We start from the raw sequence: 19,106 nt of genomic DNA on the forward strand, positions 1-19,106 counted from the left end.
ACAGCTTCCTTCTCTTTATAGAACCACTATTTTGCCTTCCCCGCGAGGGAGAAGGGAAACAGACGGAGCATGATGCTAGATTGTGTGACATCCTTGATGACATTGGTGTCGCACAACTCCAGGAAGTGTTGCAAGTGTGCACTTGAGTCCTCGCTTGGCAAACCATAGAATTAGTTTGCCTACACCATCGTAATTAGGCTAGTGCATAGCTTGAAATTTTCATTGCCCATGTTGACAGCAGGCCCAACGGGCACGTTGGCAACAGCGGGGGTGGAGTAGCAACATAGTGAGTTGGCCATTTCGGTAGTAGCGGATGGTACGGGGATGACTGGTTCGACTACCAGCGGAGTAGCAGAAAAAGAAGTGGTACGAGACCGGCTCTTCCTTAGGAGTGCCTCCAGATTATCGGTGTAGTTGTTCGGTAGATCAAAACCACTCATACACTATCCTATTTTTATCCACAATAGGAAGAAAATAAGCAGAATTAGCCTGCATAAACTATGGCTACCATTACATGTATGTATTCATGTCCTACTAGATTCTTTAACCTATGCCCTCCCCGACAACGTTGCTAGAAATGCTTGTTGGCATTTCTTAGCGCAATCACCAAGTGAGGAGGTTTTAAGTCCATCACTGGCAATAGCGCCAGATAGGCCTGTTGGTATTTCTTAACACCATTACTAAGATTGAGTTAATCTTAGCAACACTGACAAGAAACACCAACTACGATAGTTCTTAACGATTATAGAAATCATCCACAAGCGCACGGATCTATCCTTGTAGCATTTCACCCGGAAGTATTCAGGATATCGTTATTTATATTTTCCCAAATGAGGGCAAGGTATAAGAGTCTAGCATGAGCATAAACATGATTACATACTTGCATAGTGGACCATAGTGCATGACAGGGGTAAAAACAATATTTCATGGATAGTGAACACACATCTGGGCCAACCTCAAGTATAAAAGGAAAATAAAGAATAAAAGAATATTCCTACGTGGAGCCGGCATATTCTAATATAGCCATGCAAAGAACAGTTAATGATCATACAAGCTATATGACTAGAGTTAGAACTAAGTGTGAGATGGACGGGGAGATCTCCGAGTACTGGTCTGCCAACAAGCGTGAGAGAATTTAAAACTCCTACACAATATCCGGATGTGGTGGATTACAAGGGACGGACAAGGCTGTCACCACCTACTGCCTACCCCTCAACCATGAGATACCATCATATCTGAAGGTTCCCATGTACCCGAGCACCATGCCCGTGTACAAGGAAACTACTGATATCCCCCTGGGACTCTAACCCTACGGATCGACAAGCAAGAATATGGGCAAATCCGAAGGAACGACGAACCATCACCCCAACCCTAGCTCTACTTCTACTCATACAAATCATATGAATGATTAAGCATGAAGTTGAACATGTTAAGATCATGACACATAAACTATATGCTAGTTCATATATCATGACTATAATAAGGCAACTATATTCTAGTTCATATGCACTACTATATAATAATATGAGAGCAAGACTTTGGAACAACTCTTCATAGTATTATTCATACCAAGTGTTGCTTTTCTTCCAAGGAGTCAAGCCCTCCTTGATAGCTTTTGCCTTGCTCACAAAACTACTAAAAGTAAGAGTACAAGACGTGGTAGTGAGGTGTAGCTCCAAATGTTGGTGTGTGTTGAACATGAGCTCTTCTCCTTCTTATATTGTAGCATGGTCGGTTTGGCATAGGAAAATTAGGAAACACCCAGGAAGTCAAGCCCTCCTTGATAGCACGGCTGCATGCAACCGCTAGAGGAAGTCAGGCCTAGGCGGCAGTGGCTGGGTGCGGCCGCACCCCTGGTGCACCCGCACCAAGGTAGGGCCACCTCACGACCGCCTTCGTGTGGTCGGTTCCTGGGTGGGCCTGGGCCCGTCCCACGTTGGTGCTCGGCCCAGATTTTTCGTTAGAGTGAGCCTTTGCTTGGATCTTTGGTGTAAAATCTACATTACGCTTTCTCTTTTACGTATTTTGATCATTTTCCACTTGTATTCAAATATGTGTCCTGCAAAACGTATTTTCTCCAATACAAGTGGAACTATGTTAATAGTAAAGGCATACGTGTTAAAAGATTGTTTATTTCTCCTATTTTGGATAATAATTGGTGATTGAATGTTGTCGTTAGTGACCACCAACACCTACCTGTCATACGTACACACACACACCATGCATAGCGCTGGGTACATAGTGGAAATTGCTAGGTGCACCTGGCTAGTGTACACAGAGTGTTAAAAACCTATTTTCCAGACTTAGAAAAATGCCTAGAAAATTTGTAAATAAACTAGATGTATTAGGGAATTTAATCATGTAGTTTGCACATGTTTTCATGCACTAGAAAATGCATGTAAAATTCCACCTAATAAAATAGCTATAGGATAAGCTTATAAAATGTATGACTTTTAAACCCTAACTTCTTTTCACATGAAACTCTATCATTTGCACCTAGTACCAACATATTGTTCTATGTTTGCTTTGGCCTTTTCTTTTGTGGTTAGCGGTAGTCTTACTTTGATTGTTATGCTCGACTGACGACGGTAATCGTTAGGAGGATGAGGACCTGCATTTCGTAGACATGCCGGAAGGTGACAACGACGAAGGCAAGTCCTAGGTCCCCTCCCTACCATCTTGCTTTAAACCACTGAAATGCTAAAATATGACTAAGATTATTACCCTAGAATATCAGCTAGGTCATTGTGATATGATTATTGTTGAATTAAGATAAATGGTTATCTTGTTATTTTATGAGCTCCACACCATGAATAGATTTAGGGATAATAATGGAACCTAAAATTTGTAAAACCTAAAACTAAACCCTGACAAGGGGTGAGTGGTGGTAAACTATGGAGGTAGTTTACCATGGCAGGGATACCTGGAGAGGATTCCTATGGGAGATACTTGCCTCGGTCACCTAAGGACCGGTTCGTAGTCCATCTCGCCTAGTGAGGTATTACATATAGCCACATGTCTATATGGGTAGGCTTGATCTCACACTCTGTTAGATAGAAGTATAATTTCTACTAGGAGGCTGGTGTAGGCAGCGGAATATCAGGAGCCAACACGGGGGATAGGTTTTCTTTCGTGGTCTAGTTGGCATCGATGCTATGTGATCTTCCACGTTAAGCTTTTGGTTTTTGGTCGCGTTCGAGCCCTTGATTTTCTTGGCCGTGTTCGAGCCATGTTTTCTTTTGTGATGATTTGGTATCATGTAACACCCTAAAATTTGCTACTTTGGAAATGTAGTTAAATTGATTTAATTTTGAATTTTTGTGCTCATGAAATAAAATAAAGAGTATATTTCTCATTATATTAAAATTCATCATAAGGAGTAGCAACATGGTTGTGCAAACATGCTGGTGCATTTGATTTATTTGGTAGAGTGGTTTTGATTAAAATTCAAAATGGTTTAAATTGCTTTTGGAAATGAGTTTGAAAATGGCTTTGAAATAAAAGAAAAGCAAATTTGAAAACAAAAGATTCTTTTTAAAGTTGTAAAATTTATTTTTGGGAGCATACCAAAATTTCTCATTTTTATTTGAATTGAAAAGTGTATTTTAAACCATATTCGAATTTGATTTGGTTTACATTTGAATTTGGTTTTGAAAACAAAATAGAAAGGGATTTGGAAAAGGAAAAAACTCTTCTCCCCTTTCTTCCGGCCTGGCAGCCCAGCCGCGTGCGCAGGCCCACTCTTTCCCCTCTCTCGCACTGGCCCATCTCACTGCGTAGGCCCTACAGGACGGCCCAGCCAGTAGAAGGTAGTAGCCGCATGCCCCTTCTCTCTCTGACTGCTAACCCTCGCCCTCGTCGACGTCGATAGGTGGGAGCTACCTACTAGCCTCATCCCCTAGCTTGACCTCATAACCAGCATGAAGTTCTTTGATCATGTCCTCCTCTGCGCCATCTCCTCACCTTGGCGTGAGCGCTACGCCTAACCCCCTCTTTAATAGCACATGCACCCTCATCGCTTAGCCCTATTCCGAGCCCTAAGTGCAGCCACTGCCTTTGCCTTGAGCTCCCAACGTTGTCACAACCCTAGAACGTCGCCGTTGTCGCGTGTGATTCTGCCATGGCCAAGCTCCACCGTCGCTCCGAGCTGCTTTCTAACCTTCACATCTCGGTAAGAAGGGCTCCAGGTGCCTTATCTTGCTCTCTCTTGCTTCCGATTGCCTACGCACCGCAGCTGAATCAACACCGACCGCCTAACCGAGCTCATCGCCGTCTCCATCTCCTTCCGATCTCAACCGGTACCCTAGATGGATTCACCATCTCCCTCTCTATCTCCTAGTGCCAATCCCAAGCTAATTTGAGGTTCCTAGCCCTTTTTCCTCGTTACTCCGGTGAGGTTTACCCGTCTCAAGCGAAGACACCACCAGGCTGACACCATGCCCGGATGGCCGATCCCCTTTCCCTCTCTTCTTCTAATCCAAACTGTCAGGATCTGATCCAACGGCTGAGATCAGCCTATAACCCTTCGCTGTGCCTAATTGCTAAAGAGTCCCTATGGTTTTAGATATTTGAACCCATCGTCCCTGGCTTCTTTCAAAAGGACCCCTGCCTTTTCTTTAAATAGTGCCCATAGTCCTCGGCCAGATTTTAAAAATCAGAATTTATTTATTTTAATTCAAAAATCAAGTTTCATCTATTTACAAAATTGCCACTACCTTCTGTAGGCCATATCTTCTCCGTTTTAACTCCGATTTGACATGTTTAAGTTTCTCTAGATTCATTACAACGAGATCTACGCGTTAGTAACAATGTTTATCATGTCTCCATTTCTAGAATTTCATGGTTTAAACTTTAATTTGAATAATAATTATGCAACTGGATTTTATAAATAAAATATGATTTGTTTTACTTTAGTTTTTTAATTCACATCTAAATTTGACTTAATTCAATTTATATAAGCTTTTATATAGTTAAGACATATGAAGCTTATAGTTTTATATTTTCTCTTATGAGTAGATCTTTCGGAAGCCGTTTCTTTCAAACCGTAGCTCCGATTAGCGTACCTCTCGTGACTGTGTTTGTAGCGATGCGTAGAATCGTGTTTTAAACTCTTTTACTTATTTTTCTATGATTGGTGTATTGTTCTAACATAGATGTAATTGTAGGCTATGTATGTATGTGTATGGATGTTTGTGTGGTGTTCTACAATTATGTCCAGTCGGTGAGATATACGTGGTGATCAAGAAGAAGAAGATGAATGTTGAAGATTAAAGCTTACCGAAGGATCGGTGTTTTAAGGCAAGTATAGCATGGGATCTTCCTTGTTGTTCTATACACCATTAATCACTTATGATACTACATGTGTCTACCTTGATTACCACTAAGGATATCCTAGTCTTTTGTACTTGTACCTTGATACTTTTGGGTTATTGCATTGGGTAGCTTTGCTAGTGCTCAACTAAAGCCATGATCTTGTAATTTGACTAATGGTATATGCAATAAACATTTAAAAGATGCTTTTTAGCAACATAGAACAAGGGGCTAAGAGCATTGGACTATTTTTATGGTGCTCTAGATTCCTCTCCCTGAGGATTTATCTGTAAGTGATCATCCAGGACTTGCAGTACAACTATGAGGGCTACATGGCTCTAGCTTTAGCTCAGTATGAGGACATTTTCTAGCTTGTTAGTGGTTACCTTTATTGGCGTAAGAATGGCTTGATGAATTGGGTATAGTACGGCCACTGTCCCCTTGTGTATAGGCTGTGCGTCATTGTGCCATCGGGAAGGGGGGCTCTATATCTGTTTGCCAAGTGAATCTAATGGCCCTAACTTATTAGATGAACCTTTGAAAGGCTTTATAGTGAACCCTGCCGACCTTCCTTGGTAGTGGGTCAAGAGGCTGATCACCTCGGGTGAAAGGGTAAATCATAACTCACAGTGAAAGTGTACAACCTCTGTAGAGTGTAAAACTAGTATATCAGCCATGCTCACGGTCACAAGCAGCCTTGGACCCTTATGGAATAGATGAAGAACATGGATGATACCGATGATGAAGATGCACACTAATGATTACTGTTTATGCTGTTCATTATTCATGTTTACCTGATCATGTGTTTATATGGGCTTGTGAATAAACTCGTTGCCACCCAATTGCTAAAAGATGACTCATTAAAAGCTAATCGCAGTTAAACCAGTGTTAGCCTTTTGAGCCTCATGAACCCCATGTTATATTTGTTGAGTACGACATGTACTTACACTTGTTTTATTTTTCAATTATTTGGAAACATCTCGGATGGGTACCAGATTGCTAGAGTTTGGAGGAATTAGGCTTGTGATCAACCAGTCAGTTGTCCCTATGGAATTAGAGTCTTCACCTGAAGATCGGAGTTGTCTTTCCGCTGTTTGTTGTCTACGGTTATATTCTTTTACTAACTACGTTATATATGGAGCATTGTCTTTTGATATTACCCTTATTTGTAGCTATATGTGAGATTTGACTTTCTAAGCTCATATATGGTGTGTATCTGGTTTTGTTCTTAAAACTGGGTGCTACATATCATCACATTAGGGGGATTTGGTATCTTTTTGGCTTTGTGTTTCCAACTCTTGAGAAGCCATAGTAGAGCTATATGGACATCTAAGGTCGGATACATTCGGGTACGAGGTCTCATTAGGTCTATTTCATCCACTAATCATGGATCAGGTTGCACCTATCGTGTGGGTAATTTGTACACCTCTATAGAGTCACATAAACCTATTCGAATAGCCACGTCCTTGGAATGGGCAAATGCTAGGATAGGATACTATGATTAGTTTTACTTTTATGTGTAATGAAACTGGTAATGGAATTGATGCTCATCTGGGTACTAGTGGGAATGGTAATACTCCGCTAGGGCCCAACCCTTAATTATAATCACCACTACACTTCTGTGTCCACCCTATGGTTAGGGCTTGCTGAGTATGTATGTACTCACCCATTGTTAACACACAGACCTTGGCACAGAAGAAGACTATGACTTCGATGAGAAAACGTACCACAAAGATTAGGATTCCTGCAAGGAGATACATATGTAGGAGTATGATATCGAGGCTAGGGTTTTGGTTGTGCTCAAGTTGCCTACAGAATAGGACACCGCTTCGCTGTATAATAATCCCGCTCTAGAGAACACCAATAATGTCGTTTCACAGCCGTAGTCTTCCGCTAGATATGTAGCTTATGACCATGCCCCTTGGGCCACTGTTGTAAGACCTTATTTCTATATATCAATAAAAGCCCGGAACCTTTTATTATATATCTACATACTATTCTTGTGATTTGGGCATATTTGTGCGTGATACTAGCGCAAATACAGATGCACTTAGGACTCTCAAATTGAGGGCCGACAGACGAGCACTCGTGTAGTGAGTGAGATCCATAAGGAACAAGAGGAGCGCGAGCTAGGCCGGTGCTGGTGTTGAGGAAGGCGATTAGGTGAGCATGAAGGTCCACCGCAGGGGCTAGGCGGCGCTCGGATTTTAGAGACACATAGGTATGTGGATTTTATATTTTTAATCCTTTTTAATTAATATTTTATTACTAACCACTCCTAAAAACAATTTTCAGATCTAAGCCTGAAAACAATTTTCATATCTATGCCTTTTGGTCGCGCTAGTCCCTCTGGCACAACAGTATTGCTCTGTTGCGCCACATGCACTAGCGCGACAGAGAGCGCCATGGTGGCGTGGACCGAAGACCCATTCCTATGTAGACCATGACTAGGCCCACCTTGTCGTGCCACCGGTGTCGGCAAGACAGAGTGGTATAAAGGTGCCCCAGCTTCTTCCTTCTCTCTCGCTCTTTCTCTAGCTCCCGCGTGTGGAGCTCTTTCTCTCGCATTCTCTCTCTTCCCTTTCTCTCCTCTTCTCTCACTCAGGTTGTTGTTGGATTTTCTCATTTGGTTGTCACTGCAACCTTGAAAGAGGTATGACTCGCTTATCGAAGAAGACACACTGATTTGACTTTTCTTGCTTGCTAGGGTTTGGACTATTAGGCAGACGTTCTTTGGTTTTTTTATTGAAGTTTGATTTGGCAACGGTGCCTACTATATTGGGATCAGATGCATAGTTCTTGTTATGTGTATCGTGTTGTCCACAATCTGAGTGATGAATTCATAAATCATATGTGTATTGTACACTGCTCTAGGGTTCATGTTGATTTTTCAACTGGTCTGTAATAGTCTTTGTTGTTAACTTTGTTGGTAGGTTCAATGTTAGCTTTGTACCATATGCAATGTTTGCATTATCTCAAAGATCATGGTGCATTTGGCCCTTTCCTACCAGCATTACGTACACCATTATATGTGATTGTGGCCTACCGGCTTTTTTGAAGCAATCAAGGCATCCTAAGTCAGCTGGCTATGCTTACTACATGTGCCAACAGAAGCGTCCCTTGGGATGAACACATTATAAATGCATGCAACTTCTTTAGGTGGATAGATGGACATGAAACGTTTGATCAAAAGATTATGTTGTTTCTATTCGACCCCTAGAAGACCATGGCCATATGATGAGTTTATTCATTGGTTTCTGCCGCCATCAAAGCCTCCAAAAATGATAGAGAACTAGAAGCTTAATGCTAGCTCGAATCATTTAGCGAACCCTCCTATCACTACGCTAGATTTGCACATCACTGCCGGCATCATCACTGCCGGATTTGTGAGAATCGGCAGTGATGTACCTTCACTGCCGGTTATGAGCTTAAAAATGAAAAAATGATTGGGGCTAGGCTAAAACTGGTAGTGAAGGACCACATCACTGCTAGTTTGTGGCTTGAACCAGCAGTGTTTTGGCGGGCACTCATCACTACCGGTTTAATCCAAGAGCCGACAGTGATTGGGCTCTATCACTATCGGTTCTAGCCAAGAACCGACAGTGATAAGCCTACAACACAAAAAGGCTACAGTTGTCCTCTACTTCCTCCTCTCTTCCATCCCGAGAATAGAGGCGCGTGTTTGGACCCTTCCCTCTATTGTTGTGGCTACTCTTCACCATGAAGCTAGTGCTTGGATTTTGAAGAATGGCTTGATCTTTTTGCTTTAAGGTTAGTAACAAACATCCACTTCTTTGATTTTGTTGCTTAATTAGCTTCTTTTTGATGGCTACATTGCTTGATTCTCATTCTAGTTCTTTCTCCATTCTAGAGAGCACTTTTCCAATTGGACATTTATGCCAGGCTCAAATTGTGGTGAATCCATCATCCAAAAGGTTGGTGTCTATGAACACATTTTAATTCCTAGCTAATTATTCCATGGTGGTCAAGATCATCATTGTTAGTATGTGATGCTATAATTAGTTCTTAGAAGTAGAGTAGAATAGTTGTTCTTCAATATTGTGCAATAATTGTTTTTACTACGATTTTCAATTTACAGGGCCGGGGCTACCAATTTGAATTTCTAATAATTAGTGTACAATAATGTTTTCCAAAAAATAGTACTTTCAAGCTACAATTGTTGTTCATGAAGCTCGATTTCTTATTAATTCTTTCTAATTACTGTCTCAGTATTTTTTTATGCAGAGATGGATCAAGAGTGGATGCATCTATCCCGAACAGACAAGCAGTACATGCATGGCGTCAGCTAGTTTATCACCGATGCCAAAGCCCATGCTAGGAATGGGAACCCTGTGTTCTGCCCATGCAAAGATTGCAAGAATCAAAGGAACTTTCATCAAATTGAGTCTATACGATCGCACTTGATTACTAGGGGGTTCATGCCATACTATACGATATGGACTATGCATGGCGAGGTTGGTGTGAATGTTCTGCATGAAAACAATAATGATGTGGACATGCCTGACGTAGCCATCCACGATGCTGATGAGGAACCTGGTGTCAACACGGAACCTATGGCCACAGTTAATAATGTGTTTAGGAACACGCTAGCTGACGACACCGAGGATAACGATGGCATTTCTCAGCTGCTACGTAATGTAGAGACCGGATGTCTTAGTGAAAGACAACTGAGAAAGCTGAGAAAATGAGACAAGATGGCAAAACACCATTGCATAGGAATTGTCCAATGAGCAAACTGGAAGCCGATATCATACTGTTAGATTTCAAATCGACAAATGGATTGAGCGATAAAGGCTTTGATCAGTTGTTAGGTATAATAAGGAAAATGCTCCTAGAAAAAAAATGAGTTGCCAGAAAAGACATACATGGCCAAGCAAATGATCTGCCCCATTGACCTCGAGGTTGAAAAAATCCACGCGTGTTCCAATGATTGCGTATTATACCGTGGAGAAAAATACAAAGACTTAGACAAGTGCCCCAAGTGTGAAGCTCCATGGTACAAGGAAGGGACGTCAGATGAGGGTACCAAGACCAGAGGAGGTCCTGTAAAGGTCGTTTGGTATTTCCCTATAGCTCTCCGAGTGCATAGGTTGTTTGCATGTGCAAAGTCAGCCAAGCTGTTGCGCTGGCATGGCGAAGAGCGTAAGAAACATACAATGATGAGGCACCTTGCCGATGGGCATGACTAGAGGACTATCAATACTATGTTCTATAAGGACATCGGTGGAGAGGTAAGGCACCTTTGGTTTGCTTTGAGCATAGATGGGATGAATCCTTTTGACCAGGTTAGAAGCAATCATAGCACCTGGCCAGTGACGCTCTATATATACAACATTCCACCTTGGGTCTGTATGAAGTGGTCGTACATCCAGATGCCACTACTGATCCAAGGGCCAAGACACCCTAGGAATGACATCGATGTGTTTCTGGAACCAGTGATCGATGAACTAGTGGAGATGTTTGAAAAGGGTGTGCTAAATGTTTGGGACGAGTAGAAAAAGGAAAATGTCATGATCAAGGGAGTACTTATCGCTACAATCACCGACCTGCCAGGTCGAGGTTTGTTGTCTGGAGAGACGACAAAAGGCAACACTGGATGTGTCGAGTGCTTGGACGACACCGATGCGGACACCATAGGTTCCTACCTAAGGATCACCCTTACCGCAGAAACAGAAAAGATTTCAATGGTACTATTGAGAAATGATTAGCTCCAAAATATCGAGATGGGCCTGCGATACTTTGAGAACTCAACAAACTAGAGGTTGTCTTTGGGAAGGGGGAGAATGCAGTAGCAGCGCGTGATGGGAGCATTTGAAAGAAAAAAATTGGTTTTCTAGAAACTACCTTACTGGCCATTTCTAAGTGTACGCCATTGTCTTGATCCCATACACATCACTAAAAATGTGTGCGCTAACACTCTTAACACCTTGATGGACACTTGGGGGACATCGAAGGATTCACTAGCCACACGCCTAGACATGCAACACTTGGGAATCAGGAAGGAGCTGCATCCCGTGGAGCTAGAGAATGGCTAGTTCGAACTTCTGGTTGCGTCATGGACATTGAAGAAGGAAGAAAAGCATGCGCTTATTTCTTTCTTCAATGAACTCAAAGTCCTGATGGGCTACTGTGCGAACCCGAAGAGGCTAGTGAACATGAGAGAGCTCAAGTTCAACTATGGCCCTATGAAGGCCCATGACTATCATGTCATTATGACTTAGCTGCTCCCTGTTGCCCTACATGGTATCCTCCCCCCAAAGGTCTACGCCCCAATCATAAAGCTTTGCTTGTTCTTTAACGTGATCTCAAAAAGGTCATTGATGTGTCCACGCTAGAGCAGCTACAGCGGGACATAGCCAAAACTCTCGTTAGGCTTGAGATGCATTTCCTGCTGACTTACTTTGATATCTCATTGCATCTGCTCATTCATCTTGTTGACCAAATTAGAGCCCTTGGCCCAATGTACCTGCATCAGATGTTCCCTTTCGAAAGATTGATGAAAGTTTTTAGGAGGTATGTTAGGAATAGATTTAGGCCAGAAGGGGGCATGGTTGAAGGATGGTCAATGGAGGAGGCCATTGAGTTCTGCACATATTATCTAGACATCAAAAGGGTCGGAGTTCCAGAATCTCATCATGAGGGAAGACTACGTGGCAAAGGAACAATCAGGAAGAAATCTGTTATAGTAGATGACCCTGTTTATTTTAGACATGCACAGTTCGCTGTTCACCAGCAAGCCGAGGGTGTGATGCCATACATTGACGAGCACAGGCAATCGCTGTAAAATCTGTATTCGAGCGAACTCATCCAGAGGATCTCCTAGGTAACTAAGGAGGTGAGGCAAGGGACTCACACTTCTAATAGGGAGAAAGACGTGCTCACCCAAGCACTCAGAACCAAGGAGCACCCTGGTCGCACTAGAGGAACCGGTGTTGTTCCTTGGAAACTAGAATTCCCCCAAGAATCTAACACTTATCGGAGCTGCTCGAGGGGTAGAGCAGAACATGAGGCAGAGTATTTGAGGCAACTAAAAGAGATGGAAGACATAATGGAAGCACAGATTGAGGCGACTGTTGAAGCGCGAGTAGAGCAAATTTTGCTATCCAAGGGGTCAGGAGTACCACAAAACCCTACTCCTACTGCCTTTAGCCCACAGTTTAGGGGTCACAGCAGCTGCGAATCGACCCCACTCGACGAAGAAGAGGCGAATGTGCCTCATCTGGTGGATGGCATCACTGAACCCGTGAATGTCAAGTTGTACATCCATCAGGAATGGACAAAGGATAAGGTGGCGCTTGGCCTAGCCTGGCCTTCGAAAGATGGGACAATTAATGGCCACCCAATTTCATAGGAATACGCTCGCGTCACCATTGACAGAATACTTGATAAGAAGTTTAACAAGATACCCATTGAGTACCCCGTAGCGGAAGATAGGCCAAAACTTGGTCAAAACAAGAGTTCTCAAGTGGCCTGGTGCAAGCGCTTCATTAAGCTTGACCATCAATTGTCCTCTGATGATAAGGACGACTACGAGTCTTCGCCCAGCCACGATGATCACTCACCATCTCCCAACAAAGATCACTCCCCTCCTCATCCAGAGCCATCACCCCCAAGAAGACAGAGGTCTCCTTCTATTCCTCCTCGTCTGACTCCATCTTCATCAGCCCTGAGAAAAGAGACTCCTCCTCCTCCCCCTCCTCCTCCATCTTCATCAGCGCCGGGAAAACAGAAATCTCTTTGTCATCCTCCTCCTCCTCCACCTCAGCCCAAAACAAGATCAAGGACATCCTCGTAGTCACAGAAAAGGTCATTGGATTCGGTCACTAATGCTCCCAAAGTGGACCAACAGAAAAGAAAAACGTCATTCAGTGGCAGCATTACCACCTTGATGAAAGAAAAATTTACAGCACACATCTCGAAGGAAGATTGTGTTAGTTTCTTCAATCTCTGTGCCTCACTGTCTTCGTATTTGTTGAAGTCCGAATTCGAAAGGCAAACACAAAATAAATACGCTACAACAAGATACGAAGAAATACACAATAAAGATTTAAGGAACACATAGAAGTACGTCGAAGACAATCTAGGATTAACCATGGAAGAGGCCGCGAACATCTATTATGATGTACAAGGGACGGGAACATCGGCAATGAAGTATGAAAGGGGCAATCTTTTGGTTCCCGATGACAAGTATAAAAATTCGACAATATATATGCACCAGTTGCATGAATATTACATGGCTCAAGCAACAGAGACGGACGACTTTGGTTTTGAGGTTATTATCTGTTCGCCACATGTTTTCCATTATCCTGAAGAAGAGAAGTTCGATGTCGAGTTGGAGTGTTTGTTTCAGCTATACCAGAAACGCTCTCTTGATGTTCAAATGTTGATGCTGTGGACTATGTAAGTACCCTACACGTACGATATTACAATTAACTACTCTCTCAAAACAAATTGTTAACTTTTGAGCACTTCCCATGATTTTATGTAGGTGTATATCAAAATTTTGCATTCTAAAAAGCAAATAGGATTACATAGGCTTCTTGGACCCCTTGCAAGTCAATGAGAGGACATGTCTATGCCTCTATGGATGTGATGTGGAAGACCTAAAACAGAGGTTGATTGCTGTTTTCGACGAATTCACGATGAAGAAGAAAATCCACATACTTCTAGCCTACAACTGCGAGTATGTATTCTTGACTTTTAATTTTATGCTTTTTTTCGTTAAGATTATTCGATAATTAGGATTATGTGATTGTAGCAACCATTTTATCTTCATTTATGTCAATCTTACCAAAAATCTGATCGAGGTGTGGGACTCGAAGAAAAAATCATTTCATCATCTAGATGCATCGGTGGCAGTGCTGAATTAGTAAGCGATCCTAATAACATATTATTTTCTAATCACACATACCGCTTTCTAATGTTTCTCCCTTTAATTACTCAGTGTCCGAAGAAGACATATCGGTGGGATGCCGGTCCCATTCAAGGTTGTCGAAATAGAGGGGAAGTACCTGTCATAGCTGGCGGGAAACAATGAATGCGGGTTTTATGTAATGTAGGCAATGCTTCGCTACATCGGCAGGAAATCAGAAGAAGCCGATAAGTTGGTGTGTATAATCTCTAATTTCATTTATGTCTGTTAATAATTCAACAAAATGATTTAATGTTCCTTTTTGGATATCATCTTTTTTGAACGACAGCGCAAGAAATATAACCACCAAACGCTGTTAGGCATGGAGATTGTCGCACTGCAATCGGAGCTCGTAAAATTCATCTTAGCCGAGGTAATGGAAAAAGATGGAGTATTTTCCATTGCACAATCCGTGAGGTACAAGGACCAGTATGGCCCAGAGCGGCTCGCCAGATTATTGTAAGAAGTCTGAGAAGCATTGCACAATCTGTGAAGTCCGAGAACATTTCTGTTTTATTTTGAGGGATCGAGATCTGGATAAGAACATTTGAACAGTAACTATAACATTTGTAATGTTTAATATTGATGGACCTATCGTCTACGTAGCGTATATAAAGCGAAATCCGATTCCACGAAAAAATATAAATTAAAATCAATTATAAAACAATAAAATACGAATGGGCCATCACTGTCGGTTAGCAACGAACCGACAGTGTTGTCTTGCAAAACACTACCCGTTATCAATAAACCGACAATATTGTCTTGCAAAACACTGCCGGCTTGAGCCATGAACCGACAGTGTTGTCTTGTTCAACACTGCCGGCTTGAGCCATCAACCGACAGTGTTGTCTAGCTCAATACTGTCGGCTTGAGCCATGAACCGACAGTGTAGGCTTGCTCAACACTGTTGGCTTGAGCCAAGAACCGACACTCTTGAAGCAACCATCATTGTCGGTTGGGACTACAAACCGGCAGTGTTGTTCAACTAAACACTGTCGGGTGGAACCAGAAACTAACACTGTTTCCTATAGATTAGTGTCGGTTTTTAAGAACCGAAAGTGATGTCAACCCCCCATCACTGCCGGTATGTCACTGTCGGTTCAAAATCCGACAGTGAAGGGGGTTTTTGAACCGACAGTGATGTCTAGATCTAGGGTAGTGTATGTGCCACCGTGGAACAGAAGCGATATTGATTAATCTTATGCTAGCTTGAATCGATTAGCGAACCCTCCAAATCTGTAACACTAGCTATGAAGCATGGATAAAAAATCACAAAATCGAGGGCGTAAGAGCTGATACCTGCCACAGTGGAGGAGGGGTGATGGCGCAGCCCAGGGGGCGGCGGCGGCTACGACGCGCCCCTGTATGTGGAGATAAGGGAAAATGGGCCGGGCCCATGACCTGTATACGAGTTTATCACACCAGGCGGTGTGGCGCCCTAGCTCTGTCACGCCCGCATGGATGGTGCAACGGGGTGGGATCCGCAGAAGTAGGTTAACGGTCCACGCCACCGTGGCGCCCTCTGTCGTGCCTGCGCGTGTGGCACGACGGCGATACTATCGCATCAGCCAGATTGGAGTGACCAAAAGGGTCACATATGAAAATTGTTTTTAGGAGTGGTTAGTAACAAATATTGATTAAAATGATTAAAAATAAATAAAATCCTACGTGCGGTGGCCATGTGTGGGGGCCAGGCGGTGCTCTGGTACAGCAGCGCCGATTCACACAGGAGAGGGAGAGGGAGCCGCGGGAGCGATGCCATCCGACAGCGCCATTCGCACGAGAGAAGACGGGGCCGCGAGAGCAACAACTGTCGGGCGCCACCGATTCACAAAGGGCGTGATTGGTACGCTGCTTCTACTGGTAAATGGCCCATCGCATGCAGGAATGAAGTGATTGGTATGCTGCTTTGCTGCTCGGGCGGGGCCAGCCGCATGCACGAGGCGACGCCGAGCCAGGCTTGCTAGAAACGCGGTTGAGTTCCGTTTCTTTCGGGCCTGGCTCGTGCGAGCGCTCGCCGAGTGCACAGACCGACAAACAAACAAGTGCTGTGTTGTTCCTGTATCTATATATTCAGTCAATCAAAAGTGGGGGTCTTGTACATAGCCTGTCTCAGCTCAGTCTGGCCGGTAGGAACGAGCCAGGCTCTCTTCGTCCTCAAACCAATCACGCCCAAAGGGATTCTGCAGGAAGAAGGAAAGAAGAAACGAAAGGTGAGATGAACAAAGAAAATTATGGCTGACCAGTGGAACCCATGTGTTAAGGCGTCTAACCCTACTTTTGATGTTTCTACTGCACTTTGGTCCAACATACTACCGGTAGTCTGGCTCAGGACATGGCCAATGCAGGCATACAGTAGCGGTAGTTTTATTGAAAAATGGTAGGTTCAAATAGGAATAAAAAGCTTAATTTAAGCTACTATTCATTCAAACCAAGCATACTTTGACGTTCCTATAATTCTTTTTTCTATCTACTTTTTCTTCGGTTAGGCTAGCATCCGGATACCCACGCCTGCTGCGCTTGCCCGCGCACCCGCGTAGGCATGCTACTACGCCCATCCGCACGCCTGCACCTGCTTAACATGGGGGCCCGCGCCGCTCCGTTTTCTGCGCATGTGTGTGCCCACACAGGGCTGCATCTCGATCTGTGCCTGCACCATTTTCCGCACCTGTCGCTCGCTCCATACCCACACGCATGCAGGTGGGCCTAGCAGCTATAGCAAGCGGCTGCGGCAAATGGGTCCCACTGCAACATGTGCAACATCAGATCTACTTTTACAATATCTGGATGAAACACTTGCAACATACGTCCAACAGTTGAAATATTTGCAACATACGTCTGAAACACCAGGAAAACACATGTGCCATTGTAAAACATATGCAACATGGAGATGAAACACTTGCAACATATGTGTGAAAACATATGCAATATCCGGATGAAACACTTGCAACATATGTGTGAAACATATGCAACACCTAGATAAAACACTTGCAACATACGTCTGAAACAGCTAAAACATTTGAAATAATACATTTGCAACATACGTGTATAGCCATGGCAACATATGCAGCATCCACATGAAACACTTGCAACATGCATATGAAACACATGAAAGCACTTAGAAACATACGCTTGCAATATCCGCTTTCAGCGCAACATCTTCTTGTTGCTTAGGCGAAAAGCACATCATCTTCTTGCTGCTTGGGCGAATCGAGGTTCGTTGACGCGAAGCTCGACACCAGCACGAAGCTCGATGCCACGGAGGTTGCCAGTGCGTAGCTCATTGGCGGCGCGGATTGCGGCGATGTAGAGCTCACCAGCAACACGCAGCTCGCGGGCGGCAGCGCGCGCAAAGAGCTCAGCGACGATGCCTAGATTTTGGCGGCGCGGAGCTCGCCGGCAACAAGAGGCTCTCTGGTGGCAGCGCGCGGACCTCAATGGAGGCGCAGACCTTGCTGACAGCGCGCAGAGGGCAGGTGGGGTATTGTCGTGACACGCGCGAGACAGGTGGCTGCGTGAGTTCAAGACGGGGAGGAGATGCACAAGCTACACGACATCCTTTGTCTCCCTGTTGCTTTGAATGGAGAGACGAAGGAGAGAGAGACGAGATGGAACCGTAGAGGATAAATCTAAGTGGCCACCTGAATACCTGACGGGAGTATCAGATATTTGTGTGGTGGGACGGCAGACGGACGCCCACGGTGGAGCATTATCATTTTTTCTCGCAGTTTCTATGGTCTCTCGTCTCCTCTTTCCTTAGGCTATTGCGGCTTATCTAGGTACTACTGCCACAGCACGGCATCTACTTTTTTATCGAAGTTGGCCTGACGAAGCACAGATAAAAAGCAATGCGTTGAGGTTGCTCTCACCCAGATCATCCTGCACCAAGAGTTTCTTCCTAACCACAACGATCAGTCGTCCAGTTGGTTTTCAAAATTCCTCAAACGCACACCTTAAGGTCTCAAGTTCGTCTAACAAATCATACTAGCTTTTCAAAATGAGCACTCATATTTAAAAAAAAATGAACAGTGGTTTAACAAAAGAAGGATGATGGAGACCCTGTGAGTTCACAAATCACAACTGCCGCAAAGGGCGGTCGGAGTTTCTACAGCTAGCCAACGCCGCCAGGTTTGTCTCATCCTTCAGCAGTTCAGCTGCAGATCCTGCAACCCAGCCCTGAACCCGCACACTCAAAGAGTGATCCACATTCCAGCATGGATTCAGGACGCAATGGGCAGCCGTCTTCTAATTCGATGCATTACTGAAAATCATAGCTAATCATAGTCATGAACATCGGAGGTCTGGGATGTCTGCTAATTCTAAAGCATATATTGCAGTACAGCAGTTGAGAATAAGCTGATTGCCGTTGTTGGCATAGAGAAACATATGCTCGATTAGTAGGCCAGATGTTCCATGTCACAAAGTTAACTCTAGTTCTAGCAGACTGATCCTTGGTCTTAAGTTTTTGCTATGTAATTAGCGCATCCTGCTGTCGCGAGTGCAAAATCCTGAACTGTACACATTTGCTATCTTTTCTTGTATTTGCAACAGGAGGCTAAGCAACACTAGTATTAGTAGTAGAGTAGAAGGTTGTTCCAAATCTGAACTTTAGTTGGTTCGAAAATCATCAGACCAATGATTTCATCATGGTGGAGAGGCCCTGCTAATGCTAATAATATAATAAAGGCAGAACCTCTCTTCATCATAGAATAAAGCACAATAGACAACATAAAACCCATACTATTGCATCTCTTGGCAAAAATAAAAGATGAGACGTTAAGAAGTGATCCATAGAACAGATCAAGTTTTAAAGGAAAGAACTTTTTTCCTGCTTCTCTGTTCTGTGTTTCTATTTCCTGACCCA

The sequence above is a fragment of the Miscanthus floridulus genome, chromosome 1 (assembly GCF_019320115.1).
Source record: "Miscanthus floridulus cultivar M001 chromosome 1, ASM1932011v1, whole genome shotgun sequence".
Classification (NCBI taxonomy): Eukaryota; Viridiplantae; Streptophyta; class Magnoliopsida; order Poales; family Poaceae; genus Miscanthus; species Miscanthus floridulus.